The sequence below is a fragment of the Heterocephalus glaber genome, unplaced genomic scaffold (genome assembly GCF_053883595.1).
Source record: "Heterocephalus glaber isolate CG9 unplaced genomic scaffold, H.glaber_assembly_v1.0 deba00001719, whole genome shotgun sequence".
NCBI lineage: Eukaryota > Metazoa > Chordata > Mammalia > Rodentia > Bathyergidae > Heterocephalus > Heterocephalus glaber.
Genome location: NW_028258432.1, coordinates 2506398 through 2531621, shown reverse-complemented (window position 1 = coordinate 2531621; position 25224 = coordinate 2506398). Strand labels below are relative to the sequence as shown.

General features: G+C 38.6%; 2 protein-coding genes and 1 pseudogene across 3 annotated transcripts in view; all 3 read left to right on the top strand.

Annotated features, from left to right (window-relative positions):
- Eef1akmt1 (EEF1A lysine methyltransferase 1) overlaps positions 1-25224 on the top strand; it is a 42474-nt gene that overhangs the window by 2602 nt on the left and 14648 nt on the right. The gene's annotated exons all lie outside the window — the stretch shown is intronic.
- Xpo4 (exportin 4) overlaps positions 1-25224 on the top strand; it is a 194954-nt gene that overhangs the window by 166787 nt on the left and 2943 nt on the right. The gene's annotated exons all lie outside the window — the stretch shown is intronic.
- Positions 2-25224, top strand: LOC147821729 (vacuole membrane protein 1 pseudogene; annotated as a pseudogene).

Genomic DNA, 25224 nt, shown 5'->3' with positions numbered 1-25224 from the left:
GATAAATGATTATCAAAGGAGCAGATTGGATAAACCTTTTATTTTGGGATCAAATTAATATAAAATATAGATTGGCATTTGTCTTTTACAGGCATTAAAGTCAATTTTCTTAAAGTGCTTTGGAGTTCTTTGTTTTGTATTCAGCCTACTGGTTTCTTTTTATGGTTTTCATGTTTTATTTTTAAGTGATTAGCAAAGATATTTTAGGGTATTGTTTGAAAGCCCTTCTCCAGAGATGCAGCTGTGGGAAATGTCTAGTACTCATAAAGACAAATTGAACTCTTTCTGTCTGTACCAAGGATATACATAGAGGTGTGTATTGGACATATATACCTTTCCTTCAGCTTTTCTAGGCAATATTGTGGTTCAACTTCAATCAGGAACTGGTTGTACCTGACAGGATACATTGGATTTTAATAGTTGCCTGATTCTTTGCCTGAATGAAAAGAACTCTGAATTTTGAAATATGAACCCAAAGTGAAACTTCTACTAATTTACACACCATTTTGCCATGTTTTCTCAATTTTAAGTTCAGTATGCACACAAAGTAATTTTGGAATTTCTACTTGGAAGTCCTGAAAATGTGTTCCTTTTGCTCCTTGCAGTAAACTAGAACCACTAATTTCAAGTGTTCTTACCATTCGTTGGTGGAATTGCTACAGACAGTTCTATGTTGATTTAGTTATTTGAAAGCTGTGCTCACTTCGGCAGCACATATACTAAAATTAGTTATTTGAATGCTAAATGTATAACCTCAAAAGTATAAAATTTGGCTGGGCGTAGCTCAGTGGTAGAGCATATGCTTAACATGCTTGAGCACTAGGGTTGAATCCTAGTGCATACACAAACACACACACACACACACACAAAGTAGATCATTCATCTTTTGATTCTTATGAAACCATAAAAACTAAACCTATTTTCAAATTAATTGCAAAGAAAATTATCAAACAAAATTCAAACTGAGTTCATTGTGAAGATTGTTTTGTTGATGAATTTGTAGGTAGTTCTTTTGAGGTTAGTATGCATAATCTGTAATCTGTCTTGAACTGTGTAATGAATTTGTTCTTTTCCTATTGGTTGAACATTTTTTTCTCTGCTGCAAATATTTTTCTCCTTTCTTTTCTTAAATGAGAAGTTACTCTTGAGATTCCAGTTTAAATACCATGTCTTCAGGGAAACCTTCCCTAACAACTAGAGTCATGAGAACAATTCAGTGTAATCCCTAGCTGTACAGTTTATGGATCTCTATTCTAATAACATTTTCTCCACATTTTTACTGTTATGGTAATATTCACATGACACAATTTTTTACCATGTTAACTTTTTTTTTTTTGAGACAAGGCCTCACTGTGCAGTTCAGGCTGGCCTTGGACTCATAGCAATCCTTTTGCCTCAGCCTCCTGAGTGCTGGTATTAAAGGCTTACCATACCTGGCTATGTTAACTATTTTTAAGTGTAAAGTTCAGTTCTCTTCAGTACATTCCCATTGCTGCATAACCATCATCCCTGTTCATCTCTAGAACTCTATCCTATAAGATCAAAACACTGTACCGATTAAACAAGTCTTTATTCTTCCCTTCCTTCAGCTCCCTTCTAACTATGAATTTGACTACTCTAGTTGCCTCATATAAATGGAATTATGCATCTTTTTATGATTGGCTTATTTCACTTAGCAAATAGTTTTGTTAATTATACCCCTGAAGCTTGAGAGTACACAGTTAAGTCCACTGAACCAGCAACTAGGTACCCCCCTCAGATTTTATCCATATTGTAGCATGTGTCAGAATTTTCCTCATTTTTAAGGCTGAATATTCCATTGTATATATAACATTTTGCTTGTCTGTTAAATCATATAGAAAACAAAAAGTGGAGTTTCAAAAATCAAGTTAGAATAATACTAGCTTTTATAATTAATCATGTATTTACCTTTACTGAGATCTTTATTTCTTCATATGGCTTCAAGTTACTGTCTAGTGTTCTTTCTTTCAAACTGTAGTAGTTCCCTTAGTATTTTTTGCAAGACAAGTCTAGTGATAATGAACTCCCTCAATTTTTGTTCATCTGTAAATGTCTTAATGTATCTCTTACTTTTTCCCCTTCCTGTGATATAGAGATTGAACCCAGGGCCTCAGGATAAGTACCGTATCACTGAGCTATACCCGCCCCTTTTATTTTGAGAGAGTCTTGCTGAGTTGCCCACACTGACCTTGAACTTTTGATTCTCCTGCTTCAGTCTCCCAGGTAGCTGGGATTACACACCTGGCCACTATCTCAATTTTGAAAAACATTTTTCCAGATGTGGGATTCTTAGTTGACTTTTTAATTTTTGTTTGTTTTTTTCAACACCTTGAATGAATGCCTTCCTTCAGTGCCTTCCGGCTGCCAAAGTTTAGAGAAATCTGCTGATCATCTTACTGGGGATCCGTTGTGTATGAGTCACCGCTTGCTGCTTTCAAGGTTCTCTTTTTAGCTTTGACAGACCAGTGTCTCAGTGTGGGAGTCTCTCTTCTTTCTCCCCATCTCTTTCTTTGCTTCCCTCTTAACCTCCCTCCCTCCTTACCTCTGTCCCTCCTCTCCCTAATAGCCTGTGTTAGTTGATCTGGAATTCCTGCCTTAAGTGATTCTCCCACCTCAGCCTCCTGAGTAGCTAGGACTACAGGTATGCATCTGCACCCGGCTCAAATTTGAGTCACTTTGATTACATCCTAGAAGAAGTTCAGTGAGCTTCTTGGGTATTTATGGCAAGTCTTTCGTCAAACTTGGGAACTTTTTTGCTGTTTCTTCAAATAATCTCTTTGCTTCTGTCTCCTTGTCCTTAAATGAGGCTCCCATAATGTGTATGTAGGTTCGCTTGATAATGTCCTACCAGCTCTTTTTGTTTTCTTTACCCTTGTTACTTTTCTTCAGACTTAATGATTTCAGTTGTCTTATATTCAAGTTTAATGATTCCGTCTTCTTCCTGCTCAGATCTGTTAATTCCTCTCCTAAATTTTAATTTGTTATTGTACTTTTCTACTTCAGAATTTCTATTTGGTTTTTTAATTCTATTTATATTTCTGGGGTTTTTTTCACAAATCATTTTATTGACTTTCACCACATCTTCTATTCTCTGAACACTCAGGGTTGCTTTCTTTTGTTTTATTTTTTTCTTTTGATTAGGCCATGCTTTCTTCCCCCCCTCCCATTCCCTGCCCTCCCTTCACCCCCTCCACCCCTTCCTATTTACAAAGACTGTTTCCATTTTTTCCTTTTCTCACATTTTTTCCTTTCCCTTTTTTCCTTTCCCCTTCCCCTCCCATTTCCCCTGCTCCTTTAGACATTTTCTTCCTATTTCACAATATCAATTATACATTTTGATTCTTATTTACACTTTTAGTCTTCCACACCAGAGATAGGCCATGCTTTCTTGTTTCCTTGTATACTTTGTAATTTGTTGTTGAAAACTAAACATTTGAATCTAATCATAAATATAAACCAGATTCTCCACTTTTTAAGGTTTGCTAAGGTTTTTGCTGTTGTAGTCATTTTACTTTTTTCATGGGTTGTCTTCTCCCCAGGATCAGTCTGAGCTGTAAACATAAGACCTTTTCAGGTCTTCTGTGTGCTAAATACCCCCCAACCCCGGCCCTTGGATTTTTGTTGTTGCTGTCGCTGTTGTTTGTTTTTTGAAACAAGGTCTCCCTATTTAGTTCAGGCTGGCCTTGAACTCATGGCAGTTCTCCTGCCTCAGACTCCCAAATGGAGTGCTGGGATTACAGGCATGCAGCACCGTGCCTGCAGTTGTGCTGAATTTCTCAGTTCCCCCGTACGTGCCATTTGTTTGAACATCCCAGTTCTTAAGTGTCTGGCTCCCAAGAGGCATTAAAGGAAGCAAATGAAAGCAAGAGCAGGAAAAAGTGCCAGGCTTTTTGGAAATCACTTTACCTGGAGGGGAGGGACTTGAAACAGTGGTCACTGCCTGTGACTGTAGCTCAGCACCCAGTGATAGAAAGACAGAGTTCTTATTGCCCTCTCTGCCTCCTGCGAGTCCCATGTAAGCTATTTCTGCCTGTGCACAACTAAGTCACCCTTGAAATTGTTCTATTATTTTATTTCCTTCCATTCTTTTTATAATCTTCTTTTTTAATCCCTATTCCCTCCCTTCCCTTTGCCCTCCCTTGTTCCTCTTCTCATTTGAATATATTCTTCTTACTTCCCAATATCTTTCATCCATTTTGATTCTTATTTACCCTTTGAGCTTCTCACATAAGAGAAACAATGTGATATTTTTACATATGTGTCTGATTTATTTCACTTAAAAGTATGGTCTCATCCATAACCTAAAAATGTCTCATTTATTCTTCCTTATGGGCAGAGTAGTCCTCCATTATATATAAATACCACATTTTATTTATCCCTTTTTTATTCATCCATTGATGGGCATTTGGGCTGTTTCCAAGATTTAGCTATTATGAATTGTGGTGCTGTAAACATGGGAATGCATATATTGATGCTTTTAACTCTTTTGGGAAGATACCTAGAAGGGGAATAGCTGGGTCAAATGGAACCTGTAGATTTAGTTGTTTTTTTTTTTTTTTTGGTACTGGGGATTGAACTTGGGTCCTTGAGCTTGCTCAGCAGGCGGCGAAACCACTGAGCTAAATCCCCAGCCCTGTAGTTTTAGTTTTTTGAGTAATCTTCATACTAATTTCCATATTGGTTGTACCAGTTTACACTTCTACCAACAGCAGGGAAGGGTTCCTTTTCCCCTATAGCCTCGTCAGCATTTGTTATTGGTTGATTTCTTGATAGCAGCCATTCTTTCTGGGGTGAGGTAGAATCTCAGTGTTGTTTTAATGTGCATCTCTTAAATGACCAGTGATGTTAAGCATTTTTTCATGTACTGATTTGCTATTTGTACTTCATCTGAAAAGTATGTATTCATTTCACATGTCTACTTTTGTTTTTTGGGGTTTTTTTGGTACTGGGGATCGAACTCGGGACCTTGCACTTGCGAGGCAGGCGGTGGAACCACTGAGCTAAATCCCCAGCCCTCACATGTCCATTTTTGGATTGGGACTTTAAATTGGGAGGGGACTAATTTTTTTTAGTTCTTTTTATATTCTAGATATTAGGCTTTTGTCGAGTAACTGGTGAATTTATTTTTTTTCCCATTCTTTGAGTTGTCCCTTCACTCTGCTGGTAGTTTCTTTTGCAGTTCAAATGCTTTAATATGATGTGATCCTAGTTGTTGGTTCTTTGTAATTTTTCCTCTTGGTGAAAAGTTGGGGTTTGTTTAAAAAGTCTGTGTCTACACCGATGTCGTCCAGAGTTTTACCTATTCTATCTTCCAGCAGATTAAGTGTTCTGTTTTAATATTTAGGTTTAATATTTAATTTCATATTTAGGTGTTTGATCCATTTTGATTTTAGTTTAGTGCATGGTGAGAGATATGGGTCTAGATTTAATCTTCAGCATGTGGAAAGCCAGTTTTACCAGCATTATGTATTAAAGAGGCTTTCTTCCAATGAAGGTGTTTGGGCCCTTTTTCAATGATAAGGTAGCTGAGTGTGCTTGGAGTTGTTTTCCATCCTCTATTCTGTTTCACTGACCCTCAGATCTGTTTTTTTGCCAGTACTTCCTGTTTTTATCATGGTAGCATTGTAGTATAATTTTAAGACTGGGATTGTGATGCCCCCTACCTTGCCCATGTTGCCCAGAATTGCTTTTGGTATTCTAGGTCTCTTCTGGTTCCAAGTGAATTTTAGGATTGTTTTCTCTGTGAGGTATGCTACTGGTATTTTGATCAGAATTGCATTAAGTCTGTGTAACAGTTTTGGACCTATGGCTATTTTCACTATATTGGTTCTGCCTAAGAACAAATGATATCTTTCCATTTTCTGATATCTTCTTCAATCTCCTTTTTCAGAGTACTGTAGTTTTCAATGTAAAGGTCTTTTACTTCCTTCGTTAGATTGATTTTTAAGTATTTCATTTTTCTTGATGCCATTGTGAAAAGTGTGGTTTCCCTAATTTCTCTCTCAGTGAGTTTGTTATTTGTGTGCAGGAATGCTATTGATTTTTGAGTGTTGACTCTGTTTGTTTTTGTTTTGTTTGTTTGTTTGACACATTTCAAACAAACTATGTATTTTAAACTGGCCTTGAACTCACTGTGTAGGCCAGGCTGACCTTGAACTCACAGCGATCCTCTTGCCTCAGCCTTCCAAGGGCTGGGATTATAGTCGTGCACCACCACTCCTGGCTCTAAGTGTTGACTTTGTATCCTGCTACAATATTGAATTTGGTTATTCTAGGGGTCTTTTGGTGGAGTTTTGGGGGTCTTCAATATAGTGTATCATGTCATCTGCAAATAATGGTAATTTAACTTCTTTTTCTTTCCTTATTCCTTGTCTAATTGCTTTGGCTAATGTTTCTAGAACTATATTGAATAGGAGTGGTGATAGTGGTCATCTTTGTCTTATTTCTGATTTTAGAGTGAAACCTTTCAGTTTTTGACCATTTAGTATGATGTTGGCTGTTTGTCATATATGACTTTTTTAAGGTTGAGATAAAGACCTTCTATTCCAATTTTCTGTAGGATTTTTTAAAAATCATGAATGGTGGAATTTGTCAAATGCTTTTACTATGTATATTGAGATGGTCATTTGGTTTTTGTCCTTGATTCTGTCAATGTGGTACATTACATTTATTGATTTGTGTATGTTGAACTATGTCTGCATCCCTGGGATGAATTCTACTTGGTCATAAGGTATATGTTGATAATTAGCTGCATTCTGTTTACCAGTTTCTTACTGAGGATTTTCACATCTATTTTCATTAAGAAGATTGGCTTGTAGTTCTGTTTGTTTTGGATCGTTGTCTGGTTTTGGTATCAGAGTAATGCTTGCATCCAGAAATGACTTTGGTAGTATTGCTTCCCTTTCAATTTCATTAAAGAGTTTGAGGAGTAGTGGCATTAGATCTTCTTTAAATTTCTTATAGAATTCAGCAGTGAATCCATCAGGACCTAGGCTTTTCTTTGTTCATAGTTTTTTAATCACTTCAATTTCGTTGACTAATATTGGATTATTTAAAATTTTTATATCTTCTTCTGATTCAGCTTTGATAATTCATATGTATCTAGGAATCTGTCCATTTCTTCTGTGTTTTCCATCTTGTTAGAGTACAGGTTCTAGAAGTAGGTATGGATGGATGATCTTCTGGATTTCTGTAGGATGTGTTGTGATGTCACCCTTTTCATTCCTGGATTTGGTTCTTTTTTTTTTTTTTAATAAGATTGGGTAAGGGTTTGTCTATTTTATTTAATCTTTCAAAGAACCAACTCTTCAATTCATTGATTCTTTGTATCGTTTTCTTAATCTCAATTTCATTTATTTATGCTCTGATCTTTATAATTTCCTCCCTTGCATGAAGTTTGGGCTTCACTTGGTCTTCGGTTTCTAGAAGCTTGAGGTTCACTTTAGGTTATTTATTTGAGCTTGCTCTTTTTGTCTGATGTGTGAATCCACCACTAGAAATTATCCTCATAGTACTGCTTTCATTGCATCCCGTAAGTTCTTGTATGTTATATGGGCATTATCATTTAATTGTAGAAACTGTCTAATTTCTTCCTTAGTTTCATCTATGACGCATTGATTGTTCAGGAGGGTGTTACTAAATTTCCGTGTTTTTATGTAATTTTTTTGGTTTCTTTTGCCATTGATTTCCAATTTTATTGCACTATAGTCTGATAATATACATGGGATAATTTCAGTTCCTTTGCATTTACTTAAGAATGTTCTGTGAGCTAGTATGTGATCTCTTTTGGAGAAGGTCCTGTGTACAGCTGAGAAGAATATGTATTCTTGTATTATTGCGGGGTGGAACACTGTAGATATCTACCAAGTCCATTTGTTCAAAGGTTTGGCTCAGCTCTGATATTTCTGTGTTGCTTTTTTGTCTAGTTGCTCTGTCCATTTGTGACAGTGTGGTATTGAGGTGCCCAATTACAATTGTATTATTGCTTTTCATTTTCATATCCAATAATGTTTGGTTTATAAACACTGGTATTTGCACTGATATTTGCTGTATATATATTTAGGATTGCTATCTCCTCTTCTTGAATTGTTCCCATAACAAGTATGTAATGGCCTTCCTTGTCTCTTTTGATCAGTCTTGGTTTTTCATTCACTTTGTTTGCAAATAGAATAGCTATTCCTGCTTTGAATTTCTGGAATCTTGACCATTATATGCCTTGTTGTAGTTTTTTTCTGATCATGGCTAATTGTAGTTCCGTATGCCTCACTCATCTGTATGTCAATTTTTTTCTCTGTACTTGGCAAGTGTTCTGCAATTACTTCTGTGAACAGGTTTTTTTAAAAATCCTTTGTGCTTTTAATTTTTTATTGATTGCAATTAATCTCATGTTAGTCTTATTTGTATCATCTAGTAGCTGTTGGATTGATTTTTCATGATCCCTTGTTATTTTTAAGAAGTCTTTCATTTGATAATTGCAAATCTGTCTTTTAGATCTGATATTTTGTCTTCATATTAGTTGATTCTTCTGTGTATACGTTCAATAGACTTTATTCTCCTGAGCATCTGTTTGAGTCTGTTTTATGGAATCCAGTTCTTTCCTATGCTAGGCCTTCATGGTTTCCATCACTTTCATAAGCTCCTATATATATTTTCATCTGTATCTACTCTAGTTTCACTTACTATATCCTTCATTATGGACATTATCTCTTTAGTTTTCTGTGAAACTTTTTCTGATTTGTTTTTTCTAGAGACTTATTCATCTGCTTTGTTATTTCTGCTGCTACCATTTCAGAAAGTTCAGCTAGGTGGCTTTTGATTACTTCCACATCACTGCCTCCTAGATTTGCCTTGGGCAAGCTGAAGGTCTGGGGTTGTATCTTGCTTCCATGTTTTCTCATTTTCTATTTTTAAATTTTTTTTCTGCATTGATGCTTGTAAATTGCTTATTGTAAATAGCTTTATTAGTAGTATTAAGACCTCTTTAGGAAATGACTGCTTTTCAGAGATGTCTTCTAGGCTAGCTGGCTTTTGAGTCTGTCCCAAGGTCCTATCTCTTCAATTTGCTAGGGATGAGGGGTTCTTGCCCATTTGGCCTAGCACCTAGTTTTTTGGTACTGGACTACGGTATTGTTTATGACCCCCAGACAATCTCAGTATTGGCATGCAAGGAAGAACAGCTGATCACAATGACTAAGTCATCTTCGCTAAAGTACTACCATCAGTAATAGCAATAGCATCAAGCACAGTGTAGAAAATGACAAACCGTAACTGTTAATTTGCAACCTTAAACCATTGTTACAAGATTTATAGTTATATAACAAGATTTAAAACCAGTCAGAAAATTATGTACAGTAAATATCCCCTCAAAGCGATTTTACCTTCAGTGAGAAAATTTTAAAAGGATAAGAGGAAAAAATAGAGAAATTAAAGAAGAGACAGATATTAGAAGCGAGGCTGAAGAACAAAGGAAGATTACCCATGCTTCGGGAAACTGGTGAAGAAGACGAGGTAAAAGAAGGAAAAAACAAAGAGAACAACAAAACAAAATAAAAAATGTTTATATTCATGAAAAAACAAAAACAATCAAGGAAAAAAAAAAAGCAAAAGCAAAAAAAAAAAAAGATTTCTCTGTGATTTCAAGCCTGTAGTTATCTTTTGGGATCTACAGTTTTGTGGTAGTGTCCAATTCAGAGTGTGTCTCTGCTGACAGTGGTAGACAGAGAAGGCAGACAGAGGCCAGGTCTGTGCTGGATGATCCCAGCAAGCTTGCCGCAGGAACAGGGCAAAGTGCTGATTCTGGTGCTTTCAACTCCACAGAAGTTCAAGCTAATCCTGGCCTCTGGTTTTGGGGTTGGGGCCTGAGTTGTTCAGCCTACAACACTCTTGGTGTCTCTTGCGGCTTCCTGACCCTGGACATCTCCTGTGGTTGTCCCTCACCCAGGCATGGTGGGATTTCAACATTGGGAGCTCTGAGATGAAGCCAATGGGGAGCAGCTCACAGTCCCGGGTTCATTTGGCCCCTCCCTAAAATGGCACCTGGCCAAGCACTGTCTCCAGAGGACGTGGCAGACACTTGGGCTGGAGTCACTCACCAGCTGTTGTAGGGCATAGCATCCACTGCTCCATTCCACTGGTGTGTTCTCTCTGGAGGCCTCTGGAGTCATTCATCCTCACTGTGTCTGTGTAGATTTGATCCTCCTCTCTCATGCCTGGAGCCAGGAAGAAAGTGCAGTTTGCCACCTCCTTTTTCTGCATTGAGGTCTGTTTCTTCACTTTCTCTATAGGCTCAGATTTTCCCTTCAGATCCTTCCTAGGTCCTGGGGATCTGCCCCCCTCCTTCTTTTCTTCCCCAAATTGTGATACTCCGGTGTCTGGATTCCAAATTGTCAATAGGTTCATTTGTTGTTGTTTAGTACCATCTTCTGTTCTAGTATTTTTTTTTTTTTTTTGGTGCCAGGGATCGAACTCAGGTCCTTGCACTTGCGCAGCAGGCAGCAAAACCACTGAGCTAAATCCCGAGCCCCTGTTCTAGTATTTTAAATTTTGTGTTTGTCTCTTTGGCATCCATTAATTATAGGGTCAAAATAATGGCCAAAATTGTTAATAATTTCCCTTTAATCCAGCCATCATGAACACACAAAAGTCACATCACACACTTTTTTTTTGCAATACTTGAGGTTGAACCCAGAGCCTACACACGGAGCTACACTTCTCACCTCCAGTGCTTTTGTTTTTGTTTTTTGGGTTTTTTTGAGACAGAGTCTTGCTAGATCTTTGAGTTGCCCAGTCTGGATTTGAACTCATAATTCTCTTGCCTCAGCCTCCTAGAATGCTGGAATTACAAGTCTGCATCACCTGCATGACCCTGCTACAAATTATAGAATATGTATTTTTCTTCCTTCTCAATAGGGAATGTCCTCACCTTTCCTCCTCCTACTGCCTAGTTGCATACTACCAGTTCCTCTCTGTCTGCTTACTTCTCTGCTGTGTTAAGGTTTCTTGTGGCCCTGTGTAGGGTGCTACGCCTCTCATTTGCAGAATAACAATGAGCAACATTAAGCCCCCACCCCAGTAACATAAATTAAGACCAGGATGCAAAACATGCCCAGCTGGGCGTGGTGGCACACACCTGTAATCCTAGCACTTTCGAAGCTGAGGCAGGAGGATCGCCACAAGTTTGAGGCCAGCCTGAACTACATAGTAAGACCTTGTCTCCAAAAACAACAAATCAAAGCAAACCAACCCCCCCAAAACATATGCATAGCTCCTTCCAAGGGACCAGAGAGTAGGAGTGGGAAGCTGCTGCCTGGCTAAGAGCTGAAATTGAAATTAATCAAAAATTACCATCCAAGCCTTCTAATAGACTATAGTTCCAAAATACTTATATCAAACAGATTATTTTAACACAGTTCCTAGGTGAAGAAATAGGGTCCTGTTGCTTCTAATCTTGCCATCTTGCCAGAGTCCTCACCTATAACAACCTTTATATACGCTGTCACCATTTATTTCTATTACTATTCCACTTGGACGTTATCAACCTCTGTAACAATCTTACCTCTTTCTGATCACTTTATTTTGAAACTGTGTATTGATAGATTTGCCACATGCATGAGTCACTGCATTATTGTTTAAAATTGGTAATAATGATGACTATTTCATCACATCAGATAGTACTACTTTTAAGAGGAGCACCATGTTCAGAAAACATGACCTATTTATACAGCATCATTTCAAAATCCTATTCTAATTTCAGAGTTGTTGAAATGAGAAAAATGCACATCTTTCATGTATATTATATATATATATATATATTTTTTTTTGTGGTACCAGGGATCGAACTCAGGTCCTTGCACTTGCGCAGCAGGTGGTGAAACCACTGAGCTAAATCCCCGGCCCTATAATATATATTATTATATGTTATATAATATAAGCAACACAGAAGTCAAAACAAAAGGTAAGGTTGGGTAATGGTGGCACAGGCCTCTCATCCTAGCGTTCAAGAGGCTGTATTTGAGGAATATTTGTGTCTGTGAGTTCAAGACCAGCCTGCACATTGTAGCAAGACCCCATTTCCAAAAAAAAAGAAGCTAAAGATAATTCTTTCTCACTGCTAGTGGTGTTCACCATGCTGGACTAGTTTTCTATCACACTTCCTGTTATTCCCTTTAAATTAATTGGTTTCTTGTGGACAGTTTCATGAATTCCCTTTTCTGCCCTAAATATGCCAATTCACTGCTTTTGTTAAGATGGGCAGCCATTAGTAGTTGTCATGGATACCACAGTTCTAATGATATATTGCGGCCTTGTATTATGATAGATATTTTGTCCCATTATTTGTCAAAGACTATTATAGACACTTTGTACACTAACACATTTAACTCAGTATCCCTGAGAAGGAAGAATATTTCAATTTTATAGACTAGAAAAATAGAAGGTTTAAATACTTGCTCAAGGATATACAAGTAGTAAATAACAAGACCATGATTTAAACATGGGTGATTTGTCACCAGAGTCCATGGTTTTGATATTGTATAATACTGGTTTTCTGAATGTTTAAATAACTGTAAAAATACTTTCCCATAATAGTATCATCAAACCAGCTTTCAGTGTTAGTCTTGTGAATGATCTATTCTGGTAAAGATGAAATATCTGTGTCTTGAGGTGGATGTGTGTGTGCAAAACAAGTAGATAACAATGGGATTCTTCAGACATTTAAAACCACCAACCCACGTAAATTTTGCATCATCTGTACACAGTATACACATGAATGTTTGAGCTAAAACAAGTTGCATAAAGCTAAATCTGTCATAACCCTTAAGCTCAGATACATTTTATTTTCTTTCCTTTTTTTTTTTTTTTTGTATTGTTGGGGATTGAACTCAGCACTCTACCATTAACTACCCCCTTAACCCTGTAGTGATATTTGCATAACTGTGATTATGCTAAAAGTATAATTATATACTTTCATATATATTTTAAATGGATGAACTGTATATATGTAATATCTCAATAAAGGTTATTTAAAATTTTCGCATTTTCTTAAGTAGACATCTGCAAAATAATCTACACTACTCCTGGCCTCTCTGGCCATAGTAAAGTTCCTATCATAGGAATTCAGTTCTTAATGAGACCCTCTTTTATAAATTCATCATTATGAAATAAATTATTTTGATGATCTCAAAATCAATATATACTTTTAAAATGATGACTTATGGGGGTGGATCTTCCAATGCTGAACCAACACTGCCATCCCTATAACAAAACCACTTTCTACCTACTGCCAGATCTGACTTCTAATTGTTTTGTTAAACAAATTTTTATCTATGTTCATACTCTTTTCTTCTATTATCTTTATCCAGTTTTAGTGTTAGCACAATGTTGATTTCCTAAAATGAGGGGAGAAGTGTTCCTTCTTTTTTCTGCTTTAATTGTTTGATATAATTTATCAGTTACAATGTATATGAGCCTGTTGTTGTCGTATGGGTAGGTTTTCAAGCTAGGAATATACTTTCTTTAATAGGTGCTATTCAAATTTTATATTTCCTCCAGAGTCAGTTTCATTAATTGGTCTTCCAAGGTATTTCTTAGAAGTTGTCAAATTTATTTCAAAAAGGATTTTTGTAACATGCTTTCTGTATCCTTTTAAATTCTGTAAAATCTGTGGTAATGTCCTCTAAATTTTGATACTGTAATTTTAAAAAATGTGTAATTGATATTGTGTGATAGGAAGAAAAGGTCTAAAGGAGCACGGAAAGTGGGAGGGGTAGGGGAAAGGAAAAAAGGGAAAAGAAAAGATATGAGAAAAGGAAAAAAAACGGAAACAAAGTCTTTGCAAATAGAGAAGGGTGGAGGGGGTGAAGGGTAGGCAGGGGAAGGGGAAAAAAAAATAGGAACCAAGATACATCATGTAATGGTACAAGATCCCAATGGTGAATGTAACTATTTTATATCTAAAATGTATCAATAAACTTAATGGAAAAAAAATCAACATATACTTACCATAAAATTCAGCGTGGTACTCCTGAGCAGGGGAATGAAAATGTATGTCCACATAAAAATCTGTCCACAAACATTCCTAGCAAGCTCTCTTTGTAATAGCCTAAACTTGGAAGCAACCCAGATGTGTTTTAGTGGGTGAATAGTTAAAGGGTGGTCTATACCATGGATTACTACTCAACAGTAGAAAGAAGCAGACTGTCGATACAACAACTTAGATGCCTTTTGAGCTATGCTGAGTGAAAAAAGCCAAGCTCAGGTTATATAATGCATGATTCTGTTTATATTAATTTCCTGAAGTGACTGCATTATTGAAATAGAGAACAGTTTCGTGCTTTCTGGGGATTAGGAGTGGAGAATGAAGCAGGGAGTTAAGGGTTGGTGTGACTCCAAAGGGGTAATGCAACTAATCTTTGTATTGCTGGAATATCTTATATCTTCCCTGTGGCTGTGGTTTCACAAACCTACACATTTGATAGCATTATCCAGAATTATACACACAAACTAATGAGTTTATGTAAAACTAGTGAACTCTGAATGAACTCTATGGTTTGTACCAATGCCAATTTCCTGCTTTAGACATTGTACTATAGTTATATAAGTTATTACTATTGGGGAAAAATTGATGAAAAGTGCATAGAACCTCTTTGTAGTGTTTTTGTAACTTCTGGTGTAATTATTTTAAAATAGAAAGTTCAAGAATGAACTCTGGTGCAGTGATGTATGCCTGTAATCTCAGCACTCTGGAAGGCTGAGGTAGGATGATGGCATGTTTGAGCCCAGCCTGAGCAACTTAGCAAGACTCAAAATAAAAAGAGAAAGGGGTCTATCTCAGTGTGAAGGCTCTGGGTCCAATCCTAGTAATGCAAAAATAAAGAAAACAAAACAAAAACAAAAAAATAACAAAGTTTAGGAATGAATATTGGGTCAGAAAGTGGAAATGTTCATGTCTGATATGTGAGATTTTTTCCAAAAGATTATGCCAATCCAGATTGTTACCTAAATTAAAAATATACCAGCATCACTACATTTTCCTCCATATTAACTATGGCCATTTTTACTTACTTCTTTATTTTGACCATCTGTTTCCTGTATTGAGGACACTTAGGCTAGCTAGAATACTGATGAATGGTTTCGATGCTATGATTTGTTTGATGTGTACATAAATAAAGTTTTCCTTGATTCAGAAAAAGTTAAAACTGGTGCACATATTCCTAGTGTCTCTATTAGTATCCCAAAACTTGGCACAGTCGTAATGTACTTGAGTGGATGAATAAATATTTAGAACCAGCATATCAATTTCTATTAAAGAACAAAGCTTGCTGGTATTGACACATTAATAATATTGGTTCTTTTTTTTTTTCTGGTACTGGGGATCAAACTCAGGACCATGAGCTTGCGAGGCAGGAGCAGCACCACTGAGCTAAATCCCCAGTCCCTAATAATATTGGTTCTTCAATTTGTGAACATGGTAATATCCCCTCTTTTATTTAGAGTTTTTTTGGTTTTTTGTTTTGCTTTATTTTACATTTCAGCAGTACTTTTATAGTTTCAGTAAAGAGATCATGCAAAATCTGCATGTTAAACATATTTCTAAGTATTTTAACACTATTTTGTGTGCAATTGCCTTTAAATTTTATTTCCATGTGTTTGCTGCTAAAATAAAAGTTACTTTTTCTGTATGGATTTTATGTTCTGAAGCTAGGATAAATCTACTTATTAATTCTAGTTGTTTCTGTTCTTGTTTGAGGTCGGTGATGCTGGTTTGTTTGTTTGTTTGCTTGCTTTGCAGTATCGGGGATTGAAGCCCAGAACCCAGGGCTATCACACTAAGCTACATCCTAGCCCTTTTTAATTTTTTATTGTGAAACAGGGTCTCACTAAGTTGCCTAAGCTAGGCTTGAACTTGTGATCCTTTTATGCCAGCCTCCCAGAATGCTGGGATTATGAGCATATGCCACCTTGCCCAACTTCCTTAGGACTTTTAAAAAATAAACTATTTTAGAATAGCTTTTGATTTACAGAAGAATAGCAAAGATAGCAGAGTCCTTATGGATTCTGTATCCAGTTTCCCCTATTGTTAATGTATTAGTAGGGTACATTTATCGCACTATAAGGTAGTACTAATACATTATTATTAACCAAAGTCCATATTTTATTCATATCTTTTCACCTATATCCCTTCTCTAACACAGGATCCCATTTATGACATCACATAACATTTAGTTACAACTATGACAGTTTTTCAGACTGTCCTGGTTTTTGACCACCTGACAGTTTTGACAAATACTGGTCAGATATTTTGTAAAATGTCTCACAATTAGGATTTGTCTAATGTCTTCACCAGGATTAGACTGGGGTTTTGGGTTTTTGAGGCAGAAGATCCTAGAGATAAGGTACCACTCATCACAGTATATAGGATACATGTGACTGACATAACTTTTCAGTACTTGTGTTGACCTTGACCACCTGGTTGAAGGTAGTATTTCCTTAGAATGTTCTCTGTGATTAATCGTGTGCTCGTGTAGAGACATTTCTTTCTTTCCAATATTTATGCTTTATCCTCATTATCTGACTACACAATGACAATGTTAAATTCAGTATATTAGTTTTATGTTTTTTGTAGATGCCCTTTTTCAGATTCCCTTCTATACCTAGCTTGCTCTGCTTTTAACATGGGTAGATACTAAATTCTGAATGCTTTTACAGTGTCTGTGCAGATGATCACAATGGCCTTTCTCTTTATTCTGTTAAAGGGTCAGCAAACCTTCTGTGTAGAGTCAAATAGTAAATATGTCCAGCTTAAATCATCCTTGTATTCCTGAGATAAACCATACTCAGTCAAGGTGATACTTTTGTTGATATCAGTTTGCTGATATAGTGTAAAGTATTTTTGCATCTGTATTCATGTTTGGAATATTGATCTTGTTGAAGGACAACTGATTGAGTTTAAAGATCTTAATTGGCTTTATTTATAATTCTAAAATCAAGCTACACCTCATTTCATAAAATAAGATGGATGTTCCATTGAGCAAAGCACAGGAGTTTGATTTTATAGATAGAAAAAAGCTGAAGACAGAAGAAATGAATTGTTTCATTTCATTTACTTTTCTTTTAAGTTAGAAACAATAGAAAAATAACTTTTAACATCAGGTTACTTCACCTTACTTTTTTATATAAACAGGAACTTCATTTTCATGCCTATTGAAACTGGCCTGTTTAGGAAACTAGAAGTCTCTTCATTCTCCTATAATGTTAGTTTTATGCAGGCTTCATAAAATATGTTGGAAAGCATTCCTTTTCCTTCTGCTTTCTGGAAGAGTTTATATGAAATTACCATCATTTCTTCTTTAAATGGTTGATAGAATTCAGCAGTGAATCTTCTTATCCTGGATTTTCTATTTGGGGAGATTTTTGAAAGAAAATCCATCTGTCTTTGATAAATAGAGGAGCATATGCTTCCTTAAACAGCATAGCTTTATTTGTCTTTAAACTTTATATAAATCTAACCATATTGTATGTAACTTGTGCTTTGCTCTGTCTCTTCCTAGAGGGCAAATGGATATTCATAGAGAGCTTATTTGTATTCTAGATTAATTTGTGTGATCAGACATTTATTAGCTAGCCTTTATGCAGAAAGTCTTTGATGAAGGAAAGCAGGAAGGAATCAACAAGCAATTTTTGCCAGAGTGGGGCCTGACACTTCTGGACACTTGTCCCTGAACCAAATAGAAAAAGTAATGGTAAAAGGTAGCAAAGAAGGGCTAGGGGTGTAGCTTCGTGGCAGAGTGCTTGTCCAGTAAATGTGAGGCCCTGGGAGCAGCAGTTTCTAGTAACACAGCTGGGGGGCGGGGGGGACAGAGGCAGGAAAGCAGTTTACGCAGTATAGCTATCCTAGGAAGACAAGGGGTCTTCTCAGCAGAGCTGTGTCTTGGAGGGGTGGTGGTGCTAATAAGAGCTCCAAGATTATATAGCAAAGAGGGCACAAAATATAATTCAGCAGTCTTAGTCCAACTGTGGGCTGGTTGACCATTATCTCAGGATGGTCTGACAGAGCATTGTCTTGATGAGAAAGTCATTAATGCCTAGGTGGGTACCTTCCTCTCATCATAAGATGTTTATCCATCAGGCCTGTGGTTCCTGTTGACTGCACAAGGTAGTGACTCAGAGAAAGGACAGTGGAATGAAAGCTGTTTTAGTCAGGGTTTGTAAGGGAATAGAGGAGCAGGACACATACTTTATAAGATTATTTTATAATATTCACCCTAAAGGTCAAATGCAAAGGAGTGCAAGAAATCTATCCACACACTAGAGACCGAAGAATACAGCTGAGGGCCTGGATCCCATGGCAGCGTCCTGCACAAGTCCAGTTAAAGGCCTAGAGCCCAAGGCAATGTCTTCCACGAGTTCAGCCAGAGGCCTGGAGCCCACGGCAATGTCTCATGAAAGTCTGTATAGAGGATCTGCACTGGGAAGGCTCAAAGGGTCAGCAAACCTTCTGTATAGAGTCAAGTAGTAGTGGTCAAATAGTCAAATAGTGGTGGAAGCTAGAAAGCCTGTGTCATTGGGGTGAAGAATTTGTGCCACCAGGCTGAGGGATCTACACTGGAGCCAGGAAGCAATGCTGAAGGCAAAGATCAGAGCTCCCCTGACAAGAACAGCAGCCCTTCTCAGCAACAGCTCCTCCTCTGACTAGAACAGCCATGCTCGCATCAGGAAAACCAGCCGTGGCAAACTTCTCCAAGAAAATCAATTGCAAGCAATCTTCCTCTCCAGTTCTCTTTTTATGCTTGTTGGCAACAGTCCTCAGGTACATTGTCCATGCCTAGAACCATACTGATTCAGTTCAGCTGGGTGTTCCAAGTTGACCATTTAGTTAATCTACCACAAAAACCAAAATTTTAAATTCTGATTTTAGTTACCCATTTGGGCATCTGCAGACCTAAGAGTCAGTGCTTTTTTAGCAAGATCAGTCCCTGTTACACTGTTTATAATAAATGAAAATACATAGGGTAATCAGTAGTTGGTATCTACAAGGTCTTTACTTAGGGATTGTGATATTTAAGTGATTGTATCAATTTGAGTAAGAAATGCCCAACTAAATTGGATAAGCAGAGTTCTGAATGTGGGTGATGGAGTTACCGAAGACTTGCTGGGATTTATCGGGTGTGAGTGACAGCACCCAATAGACTGGTGCCTGAATGGTGTAAAGGGGAACGAAGAAGGCAGGCTCGCTTCTGTTTCTTCAGAGGCGCTCCAGTCTTCACCTTCGCTTTGGGTGTCACCTCCTGTGCTTCCAGCACAGACTCTTCAGCTTCTAGCACAGAACCTTCAGCCTGACGTTGCATACTCTTTGGCCTCACACAGGACACTACATTGAGCTCCAGGCCTTCTACTGGATCCTTCAGATCTCCAGTGCACAGAAGCCCTTCTGCACTTTTTCACACCTTATTCTGCGGGCAGCCATTATAGCCAATCTTGTAAATTCTTATATATTTTTATATCTTGCATTAAATCTGTTTCTCTAGTAAGCATTGGCTGATACAGATTTTGGGACCAGCGGTGGAATCATTGCTACAGCACTACCTAACCATGTGGTTCAGAAGCCTTTGAAAGTGGCTTGTGGAAAGAGTTTGGAAAGGTTTGGAGATGCCAGCTGAAGAAGCAGCCCTTGAACACTTTAAACTGTACTTGATGAGAGATTCTCTTCAGAGCTCAAAAAACCAGAATGCTGATAGAAATGCAGCCAGTAAAGACCAGGCTTGAGAGGTTTCAGTTAGGAACAAGAACTGCATTGGCTGTTGGACTCCAGACCATGTATGTTATCCTTTGGCAGAAAGTTTGTCTGCATTTTGCTCATGTCCAGAGACTTTGCCTGAGACTAAGATTAAAGGCAACGGATTAATTAATCTTGCAGAAGAAGTTTCAAGACAGTCTAAGGAGGTGGTGCCATGGCTACTGTTGGGGGCTTTTAGCCAGATTCATGTTGAGAGTGAAGAGCAAAGAGCCCAGCAGAATGATTTAAAATGTCTTGGGTTTGGCCAGAAAAGAAGTTCCAGTAAAGCTGAGGATTACAAAGATGGAACAAAGGAGAATTTGGTTGTGGAAAAGTAAGAGTACAATAGAAAAGATGGCATGAGGACATCACCAGAACCAGCAGGATTCCAGCCTTTGCAACCCCAAGATTCCAAAGGTAAAAGACTGCTTTGAGAAGAGAGCCCCAGAGCACCAGGTTCCAGAATGGCGGTGGCCCAGAGAATTTGTCCCTCAGGATTGGGTTCCCTCTGCTCCACAGTCCAAGCACTAGACTCCTATAGCCAAGAGAGAAGGAAGCCTGGCTACTGCTCCAGCAGTGGCCGACTTTGGCATCATCTACATGGTGCTGATTTTAGATGCAGGTAAAATGCCAGAGTTGTGGGGTCAAAAAGGCTTCCGCACAGATTTCAGAAGAAGGCCTGGGAGGCCCGGCAGTGTGCCCCTGGGAGGGCAGTGTGGGAAGTTGTGAGTGTGAGGCTGAAGGTGCAGTGGAGACCCCAGAAGGTTAGAGAAGCCAGATGCACAGATTGTCTGAGGAAAACTCCAAGGAGAGAGCAGGGCCAGTCCAAGAAAGAAGCCATGGGAGCTATAGCTACCATAGTGCCATAGGGATGGAGCCAGCCAAGCCCTTTGGAGTTCACATCTTGCCACAGATTGCCCTGGATGCTGGACATGGAACTATAGGACTTGATGTTTGCCCTGCTGGATTTTTGGTTTTGCCTTGCTTTCATTCCTTTCTATACCCTCTTTGTACCTTTTGGAATGGAAATGTCTATCTTGTGCCATTGAATGTTGGAAGTGTCGGGCCAGAGCCCAGAGGCGGGTGTGAGCGTCAGTCGGGAGTTGCTTCCAGGATCCTGAGATCCGGAGAAGCCGGGGTCCGAGTGGCTCCTGAAGAGTTACTGCTAAATGAAATGTCAGAGAATGGAAAAACTTGTGGCTAGAGACGTGTAGCAGCGAACAAAGAACAACACAATGGAAATTTCACAGACCCCTCTTCGGTGAATGAAAAGAAGAGGAGGGATTGGGAAGAAAGACAGAATATTGTCCTGTGGAGACAACCACTCATTACCTTGCAGTATTTTTCTCTGGAAATCCTTGTAATCTTAAAGGAATGGACCTCAAATGATGACATGGTCAAAGCACTGTGGTGTCTTTTTTACTGCTGCTTGCTGTGCTTGTAGCTACATACTATGTTGAAGGAGCACATCAACAGAATGTGTAGTGTATAGAGAAACAGTTTCTTCTGTATGCCTACTGGATAGGCTTGGGAATTTTGTCTTCTGTGGGGCTTGGAACAGGGCTGCACACTTTTCTGCTTTACCTGGGCCCACACATAGCTTCAGCTACATTAGCTGCTTATGAATGCAATTCAGTTAATTTCCCTGAACCACCCTATGCTGATCAGATTATTTGTCCAGATGAAGAGGGCACAGAAGAAACCATTTCCTTGTGGAGTATCATCTCGAAAGTTAGGATTGAGGCCTGCATGTGGGGTATTGGTACAGCAATTGGAGAGCTGCCTCCATATTTCATAGCCAGGGCAGCTCGCCTCTCGGGAACTGAATCTGATGATGAAGAGTATCAGGAATTTGAAGAGATGCTGGAACATGCAGAGTCTACACAGGACTTTCCCTCACGAGCTAAACTGGCGGTTCAGAGACTCGTACAGAAGGTTGTATATTTTGGAATATTGGCCTGTGCTTCTATTCCAAATCTTCTATTTGATCTTGCTGGAATAACATGTGGACATTTTCTTGTACCTTTTTGGACCTTCTTTGGTGCAACCCTGATTGGAAAAGGAATAATTCAAATGCATATCCTGAAAAATCTTGGTTATTATAACATTCAGCAAGCCCATCGTGGAGCAGATGGTGGCTTTCATTGGTGCTGTCCGTGGCATAGGTCCGTCTCTGCAGAAGCCCTTCCAGGAATACCTCGAGGCCCAGCGGCAGAAGCTGCACCACAGGGGTGAGGCGGGTGCACTCCAGGGAGAAAACTGGCTGGCCTGGATATTTGAGAAGTTGGTGGTTGTGATGGTGTGTTACTTTGTCCTGCCTATCATTTACTCCATGGCACAGAGTTATGCCAAATGAATTCAGCAGCAGTTGAACTCAGAGCAGAAGACTAAATAAGCAAAAAGCCATTTTTAACTGCAGTAGTTGTAGTGGATGGGTTCTGCCTTAAATCAGAAGGAAAGGAAAGAAAGTAAGGAAAAGAAAATTCCCTTTTCCAACTGGTATCAATTTTAAAGATGTCCCGAAAGCAGTTTAGTCCCTGTTTTGCACTGACACACCTTTCCTGCGTGTGTTAAGGTGAGGTGTCCACCTTGGTTAAACCCACCTTGTATTTCATTAGGCTGGAGTGTGATGTTCAGCCACAAACTTACCAGAAACTGGCCTTCTGTTACTTTCAAAGGCCCATATGGTACAATTAGAGAATTCCTGCCACACCAAAAGTTCCTAAGTATGTTAAATATGTCAAGCTTTTTAGGCTTGTCTCAAAATGATTGTTTTGTTTTTCTAAGTCATCAAAATGTATATAAGTTCTATAGATTGGATAACAATCTTGCATGTCTATCATGGTACAATTTAATATGCCATCCTGCCCAGTCCTTCCTCTTCCACCCTCAGAAAAAGGCCATTTTATGATGCATTGCACACCCTCTGGGGAAATTTTTTTTTCTTTTTTTTTCCTCTGGGGAAATTTATCTTTCAATTCTGAGACAGTATAAGGAAAATCTGGTTGGTGTCTCATGAATGAGCTGACACCATTTTTTATTCTGTGTATTTAGAATAAAGTCATGAAAATACTTTATAAAGACATCTTTGATCATTCCAAAAAAAAAAAAAAGAATATTGGAAGTGTTTAACTTTCTTTTCATTTCTATAGGGGCTCAAAGCTAAAGGTTTGCCTTAAATCTCAGGAGACTTTAGACTTGGGCTTTTCAACAATGCTGAAACTGTTAGGATTTTGGCAACTTTTGGATATTGACTAAAAGCCTTTTGCATAAAGGAATGCATATGAGTCTTTTGGGGGCTAGGGGCAGAATGTTATGGCTTGTATCTAGATGTCTCCCCAAAATGTCCTCCTGTTTTGTGGTCATAGGTGGAACTTTTTGAAGCTTGCTGGGTCTAGGATGTGTGATACTGGGATGAAGTGTGTGATTCGGGAATTAAGGGAGTAATACTGGGATTAAGGGTGCATGATTATTGGTTTAGCAGAGTTCTGGATATGGATAATCAGAAAGATCCACCCTGGTTCTGGGTAGCACTACCCAAAAGGTGGGTACCCTGGAAGGGATAAAAGGAAAGGCAGGCTGCTGCTTCTGCTGCTTGCTGCTTCACTGCCTTCTGCCTGCCCTGCCATGGCATGGTTTTGTTTCTCCTCTGCAATGCCCCTCTGACATGCCATCCTGCCCTGGAGCCAACCAACTATGGACTGAAACCTCTACAAACTGTGAGCTACAATAAACCTTTCCTCCTTTGTTTTCGGGTGTTCAGTATGTTGTCTCAGCAGAGAGAAAAGTAACCAAGACAGGGATCTTATGTGGAATGACCAGCACTTTAATTTTGAAAAGGAGAACAAAAGCAACATCTAGCAGGCTATTAAGTACATTTTGAACACTTTTATTAAGATTGGAGAATTTCCCAAGTTCTGAGTGCTGCTTTCCTAGCCTCCCATATTGGGAGGCCCAGGAACTTGCTCCATATCCTGTTGTTCAGGCATTCAGACAGGTCTCCCAGTAAGAAGAGAGCAGGAGGAGGCAAGAGAGCAGCATGGACTAATCTTTGCTGACTTTCACCACATCACTCAATGTGAATCTTACACATAATACAATAAGTCCCCAACTTATGAACATTCATAAGTCAGATTTGTTCATATAAGTCCAACAAAGTGAGTCTTATACACCTTTGACACAAATAGATTTTTTTGATTAAGGCTAGCTGGAATCCTATATGCCTCACTTATCTGTATGTCAAGTTCTTTTCCCCTCCTTGGGAAGTTTTCTCCCATCACTTCTGTGAAGAGTTTTTTTATGTCATCTGCACTCTCTCCTCTTTCTTCATTGACTCCAATCAGTCTTATGTTATTCTTCTTTGCATCGTCTAGCAGCTGCTGGATTGATTTCTCGTGTTCCCCTACAGTTTTAAAGCAGTTTTTCTTTTCCTCCTCACTAATTGCAATCTTATCTTCTATATGTGAAATTCTATCCTCACATTGGTTCATTCTGCTGTGCAGACTTTCGATGGAGTTTTTAATCTCTTGGAAATCTGTTTGTATCTGTTTTACGGATTCCATTTGTTTCCTATGTTGGGATTCCATCATGTTACTCAGATCCTCTATTTTTTTATCTGTGTCCTCTCTAGATTTATTAATCATGTCTTGCACCATGAGCAAAATCTTTGCTGTTATCTGAGTAATTATTTCTGATTTCCTTTTTCCCAGATCCTCTTTTGTTGCCAGTTCAGAGAGTCCAGGTGGTTGAGTATCAGATTGTTCCATCACGTTTCCCTTTGGGGTGCTGTAGGTGATCTGGAAGTCTGTTTTTGAGGCTTGTTTATGTGTCTTCTCATTTCCATGGGGCGGGGGTGCTTCTGGTGCCCACGCGGCTCACCTTCTCTGCCCTAGGAGCTTGGGATGGCAGCAGGGGAGCTTCCTTCCAGTTTCTGGGACCGGCTCAGCTTCTCTGCCCTAGGAGCCTGGGATGGAGGTGGGGAGCCTCCTTCTGGGTGCTGGAACTGGCTCACCTTCTCTGCCCTAGGAGCCTGGGATGGCAGCAGGGGAGCTTCCTTCTGGGTGCTGGGACTGGCTGAGCTTCTCTGCCCTAGGAGCCTGGGATGGAGGCGGGGAGCTCCTTTGACACACATATACAATGTAAAGCATAAAAAATCCAAACACACACACAAAAATACTACAATTAAACTATTTTTACTTTTATAGTTACCTTAAACATGTGAACTGCTTGTGTGATTTGTTTGCAACTCAAATGTTTGTAGGTTGGGGACTTACTGTATATTAAAAACCAATAGCTATGCTGTTTTGTTGTTTTTAGATGACATCTGGTTTAGAAATGTGTTTGATATTTAAGGAATTTGACTTCATCCAAAGAGAGTTCTGGCCTTTGTTTCTAGGCACTTGGTATTTCCAAAGTGATAGAAATCTGTTATT